At 43.6% G+C, this 15,273-nt stretch overlaps 1 protein-coding gene across 4 annotated transcripts in view; it reads right to left on the bottom strand.

The window, feature by feature from the left end:
- TANC1 (tetratricopeptide repeat, ankyrin repeat and coiled-coil containing 1) overlaps positions 1-6,067 on the bottom strand; it is a 222,223-nt gene extending 216,156 nt beyond the window's left edge. For all 4 annotated transcript variants that reach the window (XR_008389666.1, XR_008389667.1, XR_008389668.1 and 1 more), the window contains exon 1: positions 5,927-6,067. The gene's annotated coding sequence lies outside the window, so the exon portion shown is untranslated. The remainder of the gene's footprint in view (positions 1-5,926) is intronic.
- Between the last annotated feature and the right edge of the window lie 9,206 nt (positions 6,068-15,273).

Genomic DNA, 15,273 nt, shown 5'->3' with positions numbered 1-15,273 from the left:
CTTCCATTGACAATAACTGACTTTGTGGGACACTTTGTCTCCCCGCAGTCCCATCGTTTGGGTTGAATGGGGACTGCCAACTATAACTCTCCTTTGACTGGCATTAGGCCAATCACATTCTCTCCAGGGTTTTCCCGAATTAAAATGAAGAGCAAACAGCTTCTTGATGGTGTGAGGTTATGAAGCTACCAGCGACCAGGTACACGTCTACGTGCTGGGTGGACCCTGTGCTGGGCCCTGTGATGTAATGACGCGTAAACCGCGTCTGAGCCAAAGGGCTCTGATGGCCTAAGAGGTATCTCTTTGCAACATACCTAAATGTCAAAAAAGACTGGTTAAATAAATTACGGTAAGAAATGTTATGGATTTACTAAACAGCCATGAAAACAGTGCCAGAGAAGAATGTAGTGATATGACAGGGAAATAAGCACATTATACAAGTATCTACTGTACTCTAAACTATGCAAATCACTATATGCATACTTGCACACTGAATCTTCCTTGGGTTTTTTTTTTAAAGAGAGGGAGAGAAACATCAGTGTGTGGTTACCTCTCATGACCCCCACTGGGAACCTGGCCTGAGACCCAGGCATGTGCCCTGACTGAGAATCGAACTGGCAACCCTTTCGTTCGCAGGCCAACACTCAATCCACTGAGCCACACCAGCCAGGGCCTGAATTTTCCTCAGAAGCACATGAAATGCAGGATCTTGTTTTTGCATGACTATATATGCATGAAAAAGTCATAGCCAAGTGTTGCTTAGAGGCTGCCCCATCCCCCAACCCAACTTGCAAAAGTAATAATCCACTGTTCATGATAGGCAAGTAACCCTCGGTATGCTTGGGTGGGGCAGGGAAGGTGGTGAGTCACTGTGGCTCTGGGCTACATGGGTAAACATCCTGTGTTCACATCTGTATACAACTGTGGCTAGACTTTTACTAAAATACCCCCAGGGTAGTGGCAAAATCTGTGCTAAAATCCAGGAATGATGCCATCCCTCTGCAAGAATTTTCATGTCCCTGACATTCTTGCCGATGGGACTCTTCTGTCCAGAACATTCTCCTTGATCACACACACCTGCAGAAGCCCCTAAAGACAACATCTGCCCTAGAAGGGCAACCGTCAACAGTGACACAGACAAACCAAACCAGAACCTCTTTTACTCTCTACAAGACAGTGTTTTCTGATAACCCTCTTTATCAAAAGTCCTCCTCCTATTCAAAATCCTAGCTCTGGATAATAACATCCAGGAGCCATTCTTCAGCTCTGCTGCTCTTGTCCCCTTCTGGTACAGGCAGTGTCCCCACTCCATTAGCAAACACTACTTCATAATACTCTTTCCTCGCACACATGGAGATAAATGGCGGCCGTGACAGTCAGTGAGTTGGTAGTGATTGATACATCCTCTTTTGGCAGTTGAAACATCATTGCTTAATCTTTTGAAAAGACATTCTTCTTAGAATAAGTTTACAAAGCTGAAGATGGAGAAGCTGCTCAAATACAGAAGAGCTTGTAGTTCAGCACATAATTTTATTTTAGAACCTTTTAAAGAAAATCCACACCGGCTTCTAGATGGGTGTCAAGTTGCGCTCAGAGCTCCTACGGAGGCAGGCAGGACACAAGACACACATTCAGAGCCATAGTGAAAACTGGTCACCTACAACCTACTACTTCTTCACCATTAAATCGATAGTACCATAAGGGAAGTATTCATTTAGAATAGAAAGCGCTACAAAATCAGATTTATCCAGACATCTGTAAAAAGAGCCCAAGGAGGATGACACCACAAAAGGGACATTCGTCCAGGTTTCGTACAAGTAAGCTGAGAGATACCAAGGTGAAGGGCAAATGTCATGTTCATTCCTTATTTTGAGAAAGACATACAGATTTGAGAAACAATTTTCTTAAGAATGCTGTCTGAAGTACTAGTCTGAATTATAAATCACACTATACCCTGAAGCCTACTTAATAAAGAAGAAGTTGAAAATAAACAAATGATTAGTTTGAGGTACGTGCATTTCTGAACTCTCTTAAGGGAGAAAGTTTTATTGCCATTATTAGTGAACTATTTTTAATCTCCAACATCAAAGCACAGACATTAACCCTGTGGTTCTGAAACCAGAATAACCCATATGTGAGAAACTATCACATACTAACATTAGTCTGTTTGTCAGGTCTTAGCCAATTCACAGGTGATACCATGAGTAAAGAGAGGTACAGGGGAGGAATATGAAGACTTAGAAGACCTAGGTTCAAGTTCAACCCCATAGGTATGGATAATATTTAGCAAACTGATTCATCTTGCCTGACTCAGTTTACTTAACTGAGGGTCCATGGATAAAATATGGAGGTAAAGCCCTTTATAAACCTCAAAGTACTGTTTTAAACGTTCAGCACTGACTCCGAACACCTGCATTTCTCATAGTCTTGGAGAGTTGCAAAACTTTAGGGTTGAAAGGTCACTGCATTTGAGGGATGATAATGATGAGAAAACCAAGTCCCAGAAAAGTTGAAGAATCTTGCACAGGAAACACTTTTATAAACTGGTAGGGGTTGAGGGAGGGTCTAGTTTTTTCACCAGTGAAATACTCACTTTGATAGTTTAAAAAAAAAACAATCCTAGAACTAAAATTCCTCCTCAGACACACACACACAGTCCTGGCCTTACAATGGCTTGGCTTATCATTTTTTTTTGACTTGATGATGGTGTGAAAGTGATTCACACAATAAATTACATGAGATATTCAGCACTTCATTATAAAATAGGCTTTGTGTTAGATGATTTTACCCACCCGTAGACTAACGGTAGTGTTCTGAGAACATTTAAGACAGGCTAGACTAAGATTATGTCAATTCATGTTCAGCTGGTTAGGAGTATTAAATACATTTTTGACTTGTGATTTTTATTTTAGTTTTTAAGAGATTTTATTTATTTTTAGAAAAAGGAGAAAAGAGGAAGAAAAAGGGAGAAAGAAACGTGGACTGTCAGTCTCCCCGCACATGCCCCAACCAGGGACCAAACCTGCAACCTAGGGAATCGAACTGGCAACACTTCACTTTGCAAAACAGCACCCAACTAACTAAGCTACACTGGTTAAGGCTGGACTTGTGATATTTTAAGCTTATGATGGATTTATCAGGATGCAACTCTATCATAAGTTGAGGAACATCTATTTATCTGTATAATTCCTCTGCTTTATTTTGCTTTTGTAAACTTTACTCCTGTAACTTAAAAGTTAAACTAAACTTTTCATCAGAAAGATAAAAATAAATCCAGTTCTCTGGCTATGAGATTCACAGCCTACTTTCAATCCAATGCAGAAAAAAACATTAACAATTGGGTTAGAAATATCTAATGAAAACATCACCATAACATTAACCTCCAGTTATGTTGGCAGGCATCATTAAAATATGGATTACTGTTCTATCAGCCTAGGGATACCGGTTTTAATGCTACCTGGGAGATCAAGAATTAATCAGCAACTTAGAAGGAAGGGGGTGTTGCCTAAAAATGGCCAATTTAATGGAGACAATTCTATTGTCTTTAAAATTGTGCCCCTGAGCACCCAGTATCAACAACCCACTATGGCACCAGAGAAATTGTGTGTGGTTAAAGAGACAATATGTTCTTTTTTTCTGCAAGCAGTTATGGGAAGCTGAAAAAGGCTGACTATGAATCAGTTATGTTTTAGTTCCACGGTGGACATAAATTATGATAATTTGGACATTCTGGTGGTTAAACCAGAAAGCAGGAAAACCATAGCTTCCAAGGCCCTGCAAAAAGTTTGTGGCAACCCAACTGAAAGACAGAGCCATGAGAAGTGCCCGCAACTTATTTCTGGATTTTCCTGACTTCACTAAAATCGACGACACTATTTCCCATCCCTTATTGTCAAATCACAACGGTCCGGAAGCCTGGACTGAGTTCACTTGGCAGGTAACTGGAGCAACCCTAGGAGGAAGTCCTGAAGGAAGTCAGATACCATATTTCCTTTTCTCCCACATACTTTTCATCTTAACGCCGTTAGGATATATTTTCCATGCGTTCTGACACCCACCAAGCGCCCTGGCTGACACAAACTTTGCAGAAACTGCCATAGTCTAAGGAAGGTCCCTTGTGAGATCCTTAAGTAGCTTAGATGAGTAAAACATTCAGACTACTATTATAATGAGCATGTCTCAGTGGCTCATAAATTCTTTCATTCCCAGCAATCAAGAAGCAGCTGTTAAAATCCAGGAATCCTCCTAGTAGCAGATCTGAAATACCTCCGAGCTTGCCAGAGAAGCTTCACAACCACTTTCTCTTCCTCCCTCTCTTTTCCCCATCCCCACCCCCCACTCCCATCACAGGAGTGCCAGCCTGGCAGGAATAAAGACGACCCAGGAAGGAAAAAAGAGAGAGAAAGGGTGGCGCGGGGGGTGGGGGGGGACGGGCGGGGGAGGGGGGGAGGTGAGAGAGAGGCCGATCTGGTAAAGCAGAGGTGCAAGCTCCCTTCATTTCCTCCACAGAGAAATACCAACTCTCTGTATCAACTAACCAGGTTTCTAACTTTTCTCTCCCATCCCACCGCCCTCTAAACACATTAGTAACTCCTGCAGTCTGGCGGTATGGTACTTCCAGAGTAGAGGCATCAGCCGTCCTAAGCCCTTTCCCCAAAGATCCTGAACGGGCACTTCCGTTCTGCGCCAGAGTTCGAGGCCCATCCCACGGGAAGACTCGGCTTCCCTTTACCTTGTAACCAGTCCAGACGGCGCCGCCGCAACTCGGGTCAAGTTCAAGATGAAGGTGCCCTCCTAACCTCCCCGAGCTGACTCTCTAACCAGGAACAGCGCTATTGAGACGATTCCCATCACTCCAGGCACGGCGATCTGGGGCAGGAGTGGGCCGGAGGGAAGACCGCGTCTGAATCGCGCGTTCTCCGACTCCCAGGTTGCGGCGCGTGTTTTCTACCTGGCCACCGCCGCATTTCCTCCCGGAGCCTTATACAATAAGTCAAGTTAGTTTCCAGAACGCCGGGTCCAGAGACGCTTCGGCAGGCAAACACGACACACAATGCCTAGGGCTTCCTTCCCGGCCAGCCGTCCCGGAAAGCTGCCGCGCCAAAGGGGGGAGCCCCGCACACCCCCAGCATTGTGTGCCTGCACCCGAAAGTCTTTTAGGAAGAAGGTGCGCCCTGGCATAAGTACCCCTAAAGTGACTACTCTCCACTCTCCACAAAGAACGCTTGATACAATTTTCATCTTTCTCAGCTCCCCCTTAACGTTTAATCCTACCTAGCTCATCACCCCCACCCCACCCCCCAAAAAAGAACGTGGATGTGCTAATCGCCGTGTTCTTGGAAGCAAAGCAGTAGACTTTCAGCCCAGACTGTGGTATTACGACACCACCCCACACCGGCTGAATTCACCCGGCAACTTCGCGACCCGCGCTCCCCTAGACTCCGGGCACCCTGAGCCCCGCGGTAGCAGGCGCGCCTCTCCGCCGCCTCCTCCGCCCCAGGTACCAGGAGCTGCCCAGGCCTTTGCCAAGCCCGAGGGCTACAGAGGAGGCGAGAAAGGGGTCAAGGGGGCGGGTAGGGGTGGTCTCGAAACCTGAGCGTGCCGTCACGCGTCCCCTGTGCCCCCGAACCCCGGTTCGGTCCGGCGCGGAGGGGACGGCGAAGGAAAGGCGCAGACTCTCCAGAGCCGCCAGCACTAAGGCCCGGGCTGCACAACATGTCCGTGCCTATCCCCAGAAAGCTCCCGGGTGTGCCCAGAGAAGGGGGGAGGCGGCTCCAGGAACTTTCCCACATGCCTTTCCACTCTCCTCATCACCCTTTCTTCCTCTCCCCGGGACCCTCTACTCCCCTCTGCCCCCCCCCCCCCAAAGCTGGCCCGGCCCCAGGCGCTCAGAGGCCCCCCTTAGTGTCAGGGCAGCGAGAGTTACCTGCCGGGAAAGTTTCCAGCTCTTCGGCGCGATCCTCCACCCCCAGGGCTGGGCCTCGGGGCGCGGTCAGCGCGGCGCTCCTGCGCTGCCTCTTCTCCGGCTTCCGAGGCTGCCGCTGCTCCCGCAGCTGCCACAGCAAAGGCAAGGATCCCGCCGGTCCCCGCCCCCCCCCCCACGCCTCGCTCGGCCCACACCAGGGCCTCATTGGCAGCCCGAATCCCCGCCCTTGCGCGTGTTCCCGGAGGCACCTTCCTCTCGCGCGCCCGCCCGGGCCGCGCCTCCCCCGTCCCTCCCCGCCCGGCAGCGGCGGCTCCCGGGACCGGCCCCGCCGCTGCGCGCGAACTTTGGGCCCGGCGCAGCCCCTTCCCTCCCTACTTCTCCGGACCGAGTTCCTGGCATTCCCCAAGGTGGCCAGTCCCTCGGAGCTGAGCTTGGGCCACTCGAGGACTGGGTCAAGATAGGTGATAGTGGGGTTTTTTTCCCCCAGTCTCTTTGAAATCAGTGAAGTGACACGGCCTGTCCTCCTTACGGCCTTTTGAAAACAACTGAGGAGGACATATGGGAGCAATTAACAACCAGGCTAAGTTTTGGTGAATGGTTTAGGGCGACTTTGTGAGGCTGTCTTGAATTTTCTCTGCCTCGCTCCCCTCTCTCTCCCCCGACCCCCGCCCCCAACACACACACACTTTCTGGGGGCAAGAATGAGCTAGAGAAGGTGGAAGGTGTAGGGGGCATCTCTCCTGCAGTGTCCTTTTCTTTGCCGAAATCGAGTTACTGATGTTAAGGGAGCGGAGATTGCCTGGGCGTGCCCGGCCGGGGGTCTTCGGCCTCCTCTGACCGGTCCTGGCTGGCCCTGCGCTGCCTGTGCTACAACCGCGCGGGGCCAAAGACGTGCTTCCAAGGACTGGAGGAGGAGGTATGGAGCGGGGAAAACCACAAAAAAATGCTATTATTATTTCTGTTAGTAGCAGTAAATGAAATTCCCGAGGCCCAAAATTTGTTATTACTCAGCAGCGCTAGAGCTGGGATGGGGCCTATGGATTTAGGGGGCCTGGGCTCACCGGTTTCATCAAGAAATCCCAGTCAGCCGTTACAGGCTGGGGGGCTCAACCCACTCCACACCCAAACCCTTTACACTTTCCTTGGTCAACGAAGGATCAGCCAGGACGACAGCTGCTTTGTGTGGCCTGCCGGAATTGTGCACAGGTCACCCCCATGGTGGGTCTGGAGCAGGGAATCCAGAAGTTGCTGTAAATGGATTTATTGGCAACCTCTAACCTTGCTGTGGCAAACCTGCCTTTAAAGACAACTGTTTTAAACAAGTTCCCCCATAAAAACTTCAACCTCACGCAGAGCTTCCCAATATAAAGATATCTGGGGAGGGAAGTGTCCATATTTAAAGTTCTTATGAAAAGGGAAAGAAAGCAAAATGCCACACGGTCATTCTACAGTAAAAGATGAGTGAAATTTGCTGGATTTTTCACCCCTAGTTTCAAAGGCATGATTATTACTGGGCTGCTGTTTGAGCAGTAAGCATCAGCAGCAGCCTTGAAGTCTTCCTGTAGCAAAACAGAATATGAATACTTAAGATAAAATACAAAGTTATTAAACCAGAAAGGCTATGGACTCATTTCTTCACTCTGAAGTGCATCGTTGCTGGAAAACATGGTAATAGGTTTTATTTAGTTTTTCTTAAAATGATATGCATAAAGTTACCAGTCTTTGAACAACAGATGAAAAAGCCAGGCAGCAACCTTACTGATAAAAGCATGATACAAACAACAACAACAAAAACCGCCACAGATTTTAATCTGAAATATTAAGATATAAAAGAAACAATGCTAGAGAAACAAACTGGTACAATTCCCTACCTCAGACTACTTTATAATGGGTGAAATGCATAGTGGGTGCAATTTATCATTTGTACAATATCATGTTCTGTCTCTGGCTCTTCTAAGCTATATTCTCCAAGTTTTTGATGAAATTGCTTTGTTAAATTGGGCTTTGAAAACAGTGAAACTCATTCCCCCCTGCCCCCCACCTCCATCTTCAGAGCTCCCTCAGTAGCAAGTAGAAAAATACAGAAAGTAATTATGTTAATTACCAGCATCATCTTTAGATTAGTTGAAAAAAATTGTCTTTATAGTTTCAGAAGTCACAGTCACTAAAGAAGTAACTTCATCACCACCTAGTTGGGAGTGTTTAACATTCGAAACAGGCACACAGCTCGCAATCTGAAATTTGCACACAGCCGGGCCCTGCCTCCCCTTCCTCTGTAGTGTTTATACAATACAGACTCCATTACGCACAGTCTGATCTCCAGCGCTAACCAGCTAACATTACATACAGTGTGTCACACTAAGAACATCAAAGCTGTCTGAAGCTGTGAGTGAAAATGGTACATTTTATAGAAGAACAGGCCAAGAACACAAAGTTATAAAGATTTGTGGGTAAGGGGAAACAGGGGATCCGTTACAATCAAGTCTGTAAGAAAATATTTGAACATTTTGTAAGCATCTGAATACAGGGTGAGGCAAAAGTTGGTTTACAGTTGTTTACATGGAATATAATACAATAATTAAAAAAACAATAAGAATAACCTCTGTTTTGCATACTCACAACTATAAACCTATTTTTCTCCCACACTCTATGTCAAGTGTTAGCTGAGCACAGGTTCAAAAAACAAACTTTAATGCTTTTTAAAAATCTGCTTTTCCCTTTACAAATATGATTCTTTTAGTTAATTATTAGGTGATGGTTTATTTGTATTTTTAGGGGTAGGGAGAGCAAGAATCACTTCTTGCTTTTCTTAGGGAACTTCCACTCATCCAATTCAATATCAAAATCTCACTCATTACATTTCTGTTGATTCCGTTTGGAAAAAAAAATTTTAAAGCCCTGACTGGTGTGGCTCTGTGGGATGGGGCAGGGTGGCAGGGGAGCGACCTACCACACACAAAGTGTAAGGTCACCAGTTCAAATCCTAGGCAGGGCATACACCTGGGGTTTCGGGCCAGGTCCTTGTTTGGGGGCGTTTGAGAGGCAACCAATCGATATTTCTCTCCCTTTCTCTCTCTCTTTCCCCTCTCTATAAAAATAAATAAATAAATAAATAAATTTTTAAAATTAAGAGAGAAAGAACACATAATATTCCATATTGAACACACTCACCAAACATACATACAACATACTGGATTCCATTTAAATTTTCTGTCAGTTTGCCAGCAGTTTACCTTTTCACAGCAGAGTGAAAGAAAACAACAAATAATGAACTGCTTATTTTACCTTACAATTTACTGCCCAAGGCAATAGGCTGAGAAAGACGTGAGAAAAGAAGTGAGAAAAGAATGTGACTCGTGCCTGTTAGAATGCTCCTACCCTTGCTCAGATTCTTAAGATTTTAAATCAAGCCTAACTTAGGATCATAACCAGTGGTTATTATGGTATGTGTAGTATAGAATACATAGTGAGAAGCGAAGTGTTTGAAACAGTGTAGCAATTAAAGACAGAAAGTGAGACAGAACTAAAAAGAATTAAGACAAACTAGGAAAACGACTCAAAACAATTCAGCCCACAAATACTTTTTGCCTAATTTGGGATGTCTTTTAATGTTTACAGAATTAATTCTGCTTTGGTCCATTCAATCCTCCTTTCCCTTTTAACACTTGGGGGAAGAAAATGATGTTTCAAAGACATGGGGAATAATGAAATGGGTTCTAGTTAGAAATCACTTGGGAGAAGCCGGGAAATTACAAACCCTACACAGTGCCTGCGTGTGTAACGAGCCACAGTCACACGTGTGTGCCCACAGCATGGTCTGAAGTGGACCGATGGCAGACATTCATTCGTCTAGGGACATGGAAAGCCATAGTTGTGCACAGTTAGCGAGGCAGTTAAATTAAAAGAGTCATCTAATGAGACACAAAAACCCCTCTGCAGGTCTAGCATATGGTCTGCCAATATTGTAGAAACTCATCCAACAGGGGCTCGGTGGTGAATTATTTAAACAGATAAGAATTCCTCTGTGGGGAAGAAGTAGGGAGATAGATTCGGGGGTTCACATTTCCTTATAAGAATGTAGGCGTAACTAAAATCCTGGGAGAATCTGGTTTAAGATGGCATGCCATCTGACCAGCATTTTAAACATAGATTTAAAATTTCTATTTCCCCTGTTCAGGAAGGGGTGAGGTAATGCAATCAGGTAGTAATCCTTACAATAAATGTTGCTGGGTCGAGCCAAGATGGCTTAAAAAGAAACGTGCCATTTAACTTTGAGTATAATAAATGCATTTTAATATCTCCACCCTGGGAACGGTGCTTCCCCTTTTTTTTGGTAAGCTGTCCAAAAGGGCACTCACCGCCATAGGAGTCATGATATCTAGACTCCAGTTCTGACTTTGGCAGCTGTTGTTTGCACTTCCTGGCAGTTCTTCTAGACCTTCTGAGCCTCGGGCCCCTGCTCTGGGAGATAGGAGGACAGCATGGAACGTCTGCCTCACAGTTTTGTCAGAAGGACTAAACAGAGTAAGATGAAAAGCACTTAACAAATTAGAAAACACCCGACAGAAGCTAACTTTTATTTACTAGATAAGAAGCTATGTTCTCCCCTACCTGTTACCTGGGACCACTTCAGTTGCAATAACAACCTAAAGGCTTCATTGGAGCAGTCCAGAACGCCACGTTCACCAAATGTGGAAGGAAGAGAGCCTTAAAGATGATTTAGTATAGATAATAACCCCAATGAAGCTCTCAGGCACTCATCTGGAGGTAAATTGGCAGTTCTTGCCTCAAACAGTGGCAGTCAGGAGCCATTTACAGAGTTACATTTTTCTCCCATGTTCGAGTTAAAGAGAAAAAATGGTAATGCATAGACAATACAGGTGTATCTCATTTTATGCAAGTTGACATACAAAAATTCCTAATTACACAATATACTAACTTAAAGGAAATGTTTTCTTTAAAACATTCTTGCTGAGATTTTTGCAATTGCCACTACAATCCTATTTACATTTTTAATTACTAACCATCCTTTTAATTCTGTGAAATAGTGCTGATGACATTAATGAGCTTGAACCCACACCTATATTTTCTGCGCAATCAAGCACTAGTCAAAACTCTTTTGCTGCTGTGTAATAATCTGAAGAACTATAGGCCAGACAATGGCACCTACAAAATGTTATGGCTTAGGAGGGTGAGGGGTATAAATATGGAGGGCTTAGCTAAAACGGAAACTGTGGTTTTGTTTAAAAATCAGTTTGCTGTTTGCCCTTTGATGATCAGACAACCTAATCCAGAAAAGGACGAGGAACACGGATCCTATTGAAGATGACGATCGATTCCCTGGAAGGAAGAGAGGCTTCCCCACTAAAGAGCAATGCGGGACAGAGGCAACTTTCGAGCCAAAATGTAGGTAGAGCAGGATTGCTGCATCTAGAAACCCATTTTTAAATTAATCTTGAGATTTTAACACAATAATTAGAAATTCCATCTAAGTCTATTAAAGATCTGAACTTTTTAGATTTGGGGCAGAAATGTTTAAATATAAACTTTTGCTCTCTACGTCTTTTGTCATGTCTAAATATTTCAATGGCTGTAACAGGAGTCGCGGCTGCCTAAGGGGAAAATAGGGCACTATGTAATTATCAGGAGAAATTAAACTTCTGGGCTTCATTAGAGAAGCCATCCCTTACCTAGAGCATTTGCTCTAAAAAGCAGCTACTTAGTAAAGATTGATTTGACTACCTAGTGAGCTGTAGCTAAAGCCCCGTTACCTTTCAGTGAATGCAAAGCTCTTCCTAAGCCTCCTTTTGCTTTTACAGCTAATCTGTTGCCTCTCACTCTGTAAGGGTTTCAGTGCCTTTGGAAAGACCACCTGAAGGGAGAGAAATTATGGACAATAGAAACAGGTTAAAACAAGACAGCAGGAACCAAAAATAAAACAGCAATCACTAAGGGCTAAAATTAGATGGTGTCCTCTTAGGCTCTAATTTTCCACACCCTCATCCTACCCCTAGGAGCCAGAATGTTAGAGGTCTAAATCTTGACAAAGAATTGGTATGTGCAATTTTTTTTAAATGTCCTAATAGTTAATCTGGGAAACTACATTTAACTTAGTTAATACCAGATGGCATCTGGCAAAGTTAGATCACTCACACATTGCTGGTGGAAATACAGAATGACACAGCCACTCTGGGAAATGCTTGGGCAGTTTCAAAAACATACATGCAACTACCATATGACCCAGCAACTGCACTCCTGGACATTTGATCCAGAGGGATGAAGACTTGTGTTCGCACAGAAACCTCTACACAAATATTTATAGCAGCGTTACTGGTAATAGCCAACGAGTCGAAACAACACAGACGTCCTTCAATAGATGGATGGCCAAACTGTGGTACGTCCTTGTCCTGGAATACTAATCAGAAAAAAAAATATGGAATGAATTATTATTGCATACAGCCTGGTAGAATCTCCAGAGAATTATGCTTGAATGAAGAAAGCCAATTCTAAAAGGTTATATATTCTAGAATATATTTATATACTACTCTTGAAATAACAAACTTATGGAAATGGAGGACAGATTAATGGTTGCCAGGAGTCAGGGACGGTGTGGAGGTGCGGCTGACCGGGAGTGTGGCTATAAAAGGACAACAGAAGGGATTCTTGTAGTGATGGAAATGTTCTGCTTCTTGATTCTGTCACCGTCAATATCCTTGTGGTCATGTACTAAAGTTTTACAAGTTGTTACCAATGGCAGTAAACTAGGTAAAGAGTACAAGAGAGCTCTGTACCATTTCTTACAACTGCATGTGTTTTTAACAATGATCTTAAGACAAAAAGTTTAATGTTTAAAAAATGAGGTAGCAAAAATACTCAGGAATCTGAAAACTAAAATAATAATAGATAAAATTTCCATTAAAACAAAAAAGGTCCTGTGTATCATCCCATAGAATGACAAATGTATTGAGCAAAGATTTGTCTGCAGATGTTAAACAGTGATATGCAGAGGCCCTTGAGAGGAATGTGATCTGCACAATAAATAATGCCGGTCACCAAATGGGAGAGTGTCCTAAAAGCTGGTCACAGTGAGTCTGACAGCTTTTCCTGCTAGAATGTGAGCTCCATAAGGACAAGGAACATGTTGTATTGTTGAATGAATACAAATTGTGCAGTTTTCCCCAGTTATCCATTGCTGTGTATCAAACCACCCCAAACTCAGTGTCTTTATATAAAAACGTTCTTGGGCTCAGATGGGTCATTCTCACTCATGATCCCTCACACAGGTGCAGTCAGACTGTGGCCTTGGTGGGGCCTGGTACCTGGACCAGGGACACCCAGAAGGAGCTGTGGCTCCTTGTCCCAACATTCTCTTTGTCTCTATGTTTTTTCTCCACATGGAGGCCCTAGCATAGCCAAAACCTCTTACGTGACAGCCGAGGGCTCTCAAAGCACGTTCCCGAGAACAACAGGAGAAGCCATGTGATCTTATTTAACCTGGACTCAGAAGTCACACAGCAACCTCAGTGGTCTTCTTGAGAGTTTTCATGTTGTGACAAAAAGGCCTTGAGCTTTAGAGGCAGGGAGACCTGCATTCACAGTCCCATTCTCCCCTTCTTGGCCATGAGCCCTGCGCAAAGTGATTTAGACTGTTTGCAACCCAAGGTGGAACTGTTATCTTAGTAACTGGCCTCAGAATTTCCTTTAGAACATCTTTACTGAGGAAACATTCATTGAGTAGGAAGCAAGACCTTTGGTCCTGAGTATGAGGGAGGTGGCAAGGCACGGCAGACAAGGTCCAGACCCCTCTGTGTGTGACCAGGAAAGGAATCTGTGTCTGCTTCTGAGGACAAGAGCTAAGAGGAAACTAAGATAGCAAAAGCACAAAGCAATGTGTATGAGGGACTGCCCCTGCCCCAGAAGGTGCCTGTGATGGGTGGCTAGAGGACATTTTAAGAATGCAAGAGGGCCTTTAATTAAATTTAAAGTTGTTTGTGGTAATGTGTTGCTTTTGTGTGTCACTCTGTGCCATTCTCCCTCCCTCTGTGTCTGACGTGGGTTATACTTTCAGTGACAATGATTGGAACTACTTTTCAATATAATAGTACAGAGTAGATAATAAATGGTAACGTAGTATAATTATTAGTAAAAAACTCAAATTTACACATCTTAATAAAATGACTTATTAATTATTAATTATTACATTAATTATTAATGAACTAGAATCAGAGAAAACTTTGATTAAAGGGCTTGCCAATAACAGTGTGTTATACTGCCTCCCTTATGCGGTAAGGCCACAGTAGAGCAAGCTTCACAGTTGGACTATTCAGCAACTCAGCAATATCACCAAAGGTCCATTTTATTTTCATCCTCTTCTCAGATATGTACAACATGAGTTTCAGCCTTCATCTTAATGCCAATTCGCCTTGACAGTGAAACATGGCTGCCACCTGCAAATGGGCTATGTGCTTTCTTGTTTACATCCAGTAGAATAGAATACACATTCTTGTCCCAACATTCTAAGCAAGAATCCTGAAATTTACCTTGACTGGACCATCTGAGGTCCAATGTCCACTTCTAAGTTAATGATAGTGAACAGGGGACTCGAATGTGCTGATTAGCCTCAGTCTATCATGTCCTGTATCTGGGATTAGAAGTGAAGGTGGTTAGTTTGCTTTGATACATGTGGCTACTCCAGGAAAGCACACATTCCCAAATGAATATCTAATTAGGGAGAAGCAAACCAATAAATATTCACCACAACTGGCAAATAAGAGTTAGAGACAAAAGTCCTCCGAATTTGAACAATAGGAGGAAAAAATAATCAGGGGATCTTTGATGATTTTTACCACAATTAAAAAATAACAGGTTGGAAAGCAAAGATTTAATAAGAAGTAAAATAAAGGGGACAGGATAATAGATTGAAATAAAATAAGAAGGACTGTAAGGAAAAAAAAAACAGAGCGGCAAGGATAAATTAATTGTAAGAGTCTTGGCTCAATAAGAAACTAATAATAGGATTTTTCCTCCTTGACCATAAATGACACCAAGGCCCAATTATAAGGCTTGTTAGAGTCATCAGCAAAATGGGAAAGAACAGAACAAGAACAACTTGTAATAAATCTCACCTAAAAAAACGTGGGAACAAATACTAAAAAAGAGATAGACGAATGCAAGTAAAGAAGTATCTGAAACCCCATTACCTAGTGGCAATATTTATGTGATTCTTTTCCTTTTTAATGTATGAATACTTTAAATACTATACATGAAATAAAGAAAAATAGTGTTTAACAATATTGAGTTCATATTTGTATTAGTATTTCATGACTGTTACCACAAATGACCACAAA

Source organism: Artibeus jamaicensis, unplaced genomic scaffold (assembly GCF_021234435.1).
Source record: "Artibeus jamaicensis isolate MK-2021 breed Jamaican fruit bat unplaced genomic scaffold, CSHL_Jam_final contig_936, whole genome shotgun sequence".
Lineage (NCBI taxonomy): Eukaryota > Metazoa > Chordata > Mammalia > Chiroptera > Phyllostomidae > Artibeus > Artibeus jamaicensis.
Note: the sequence above shows the minus strand (reverse complement) of the source record. Positions and strands in the feature narration are given on the sequence as shown.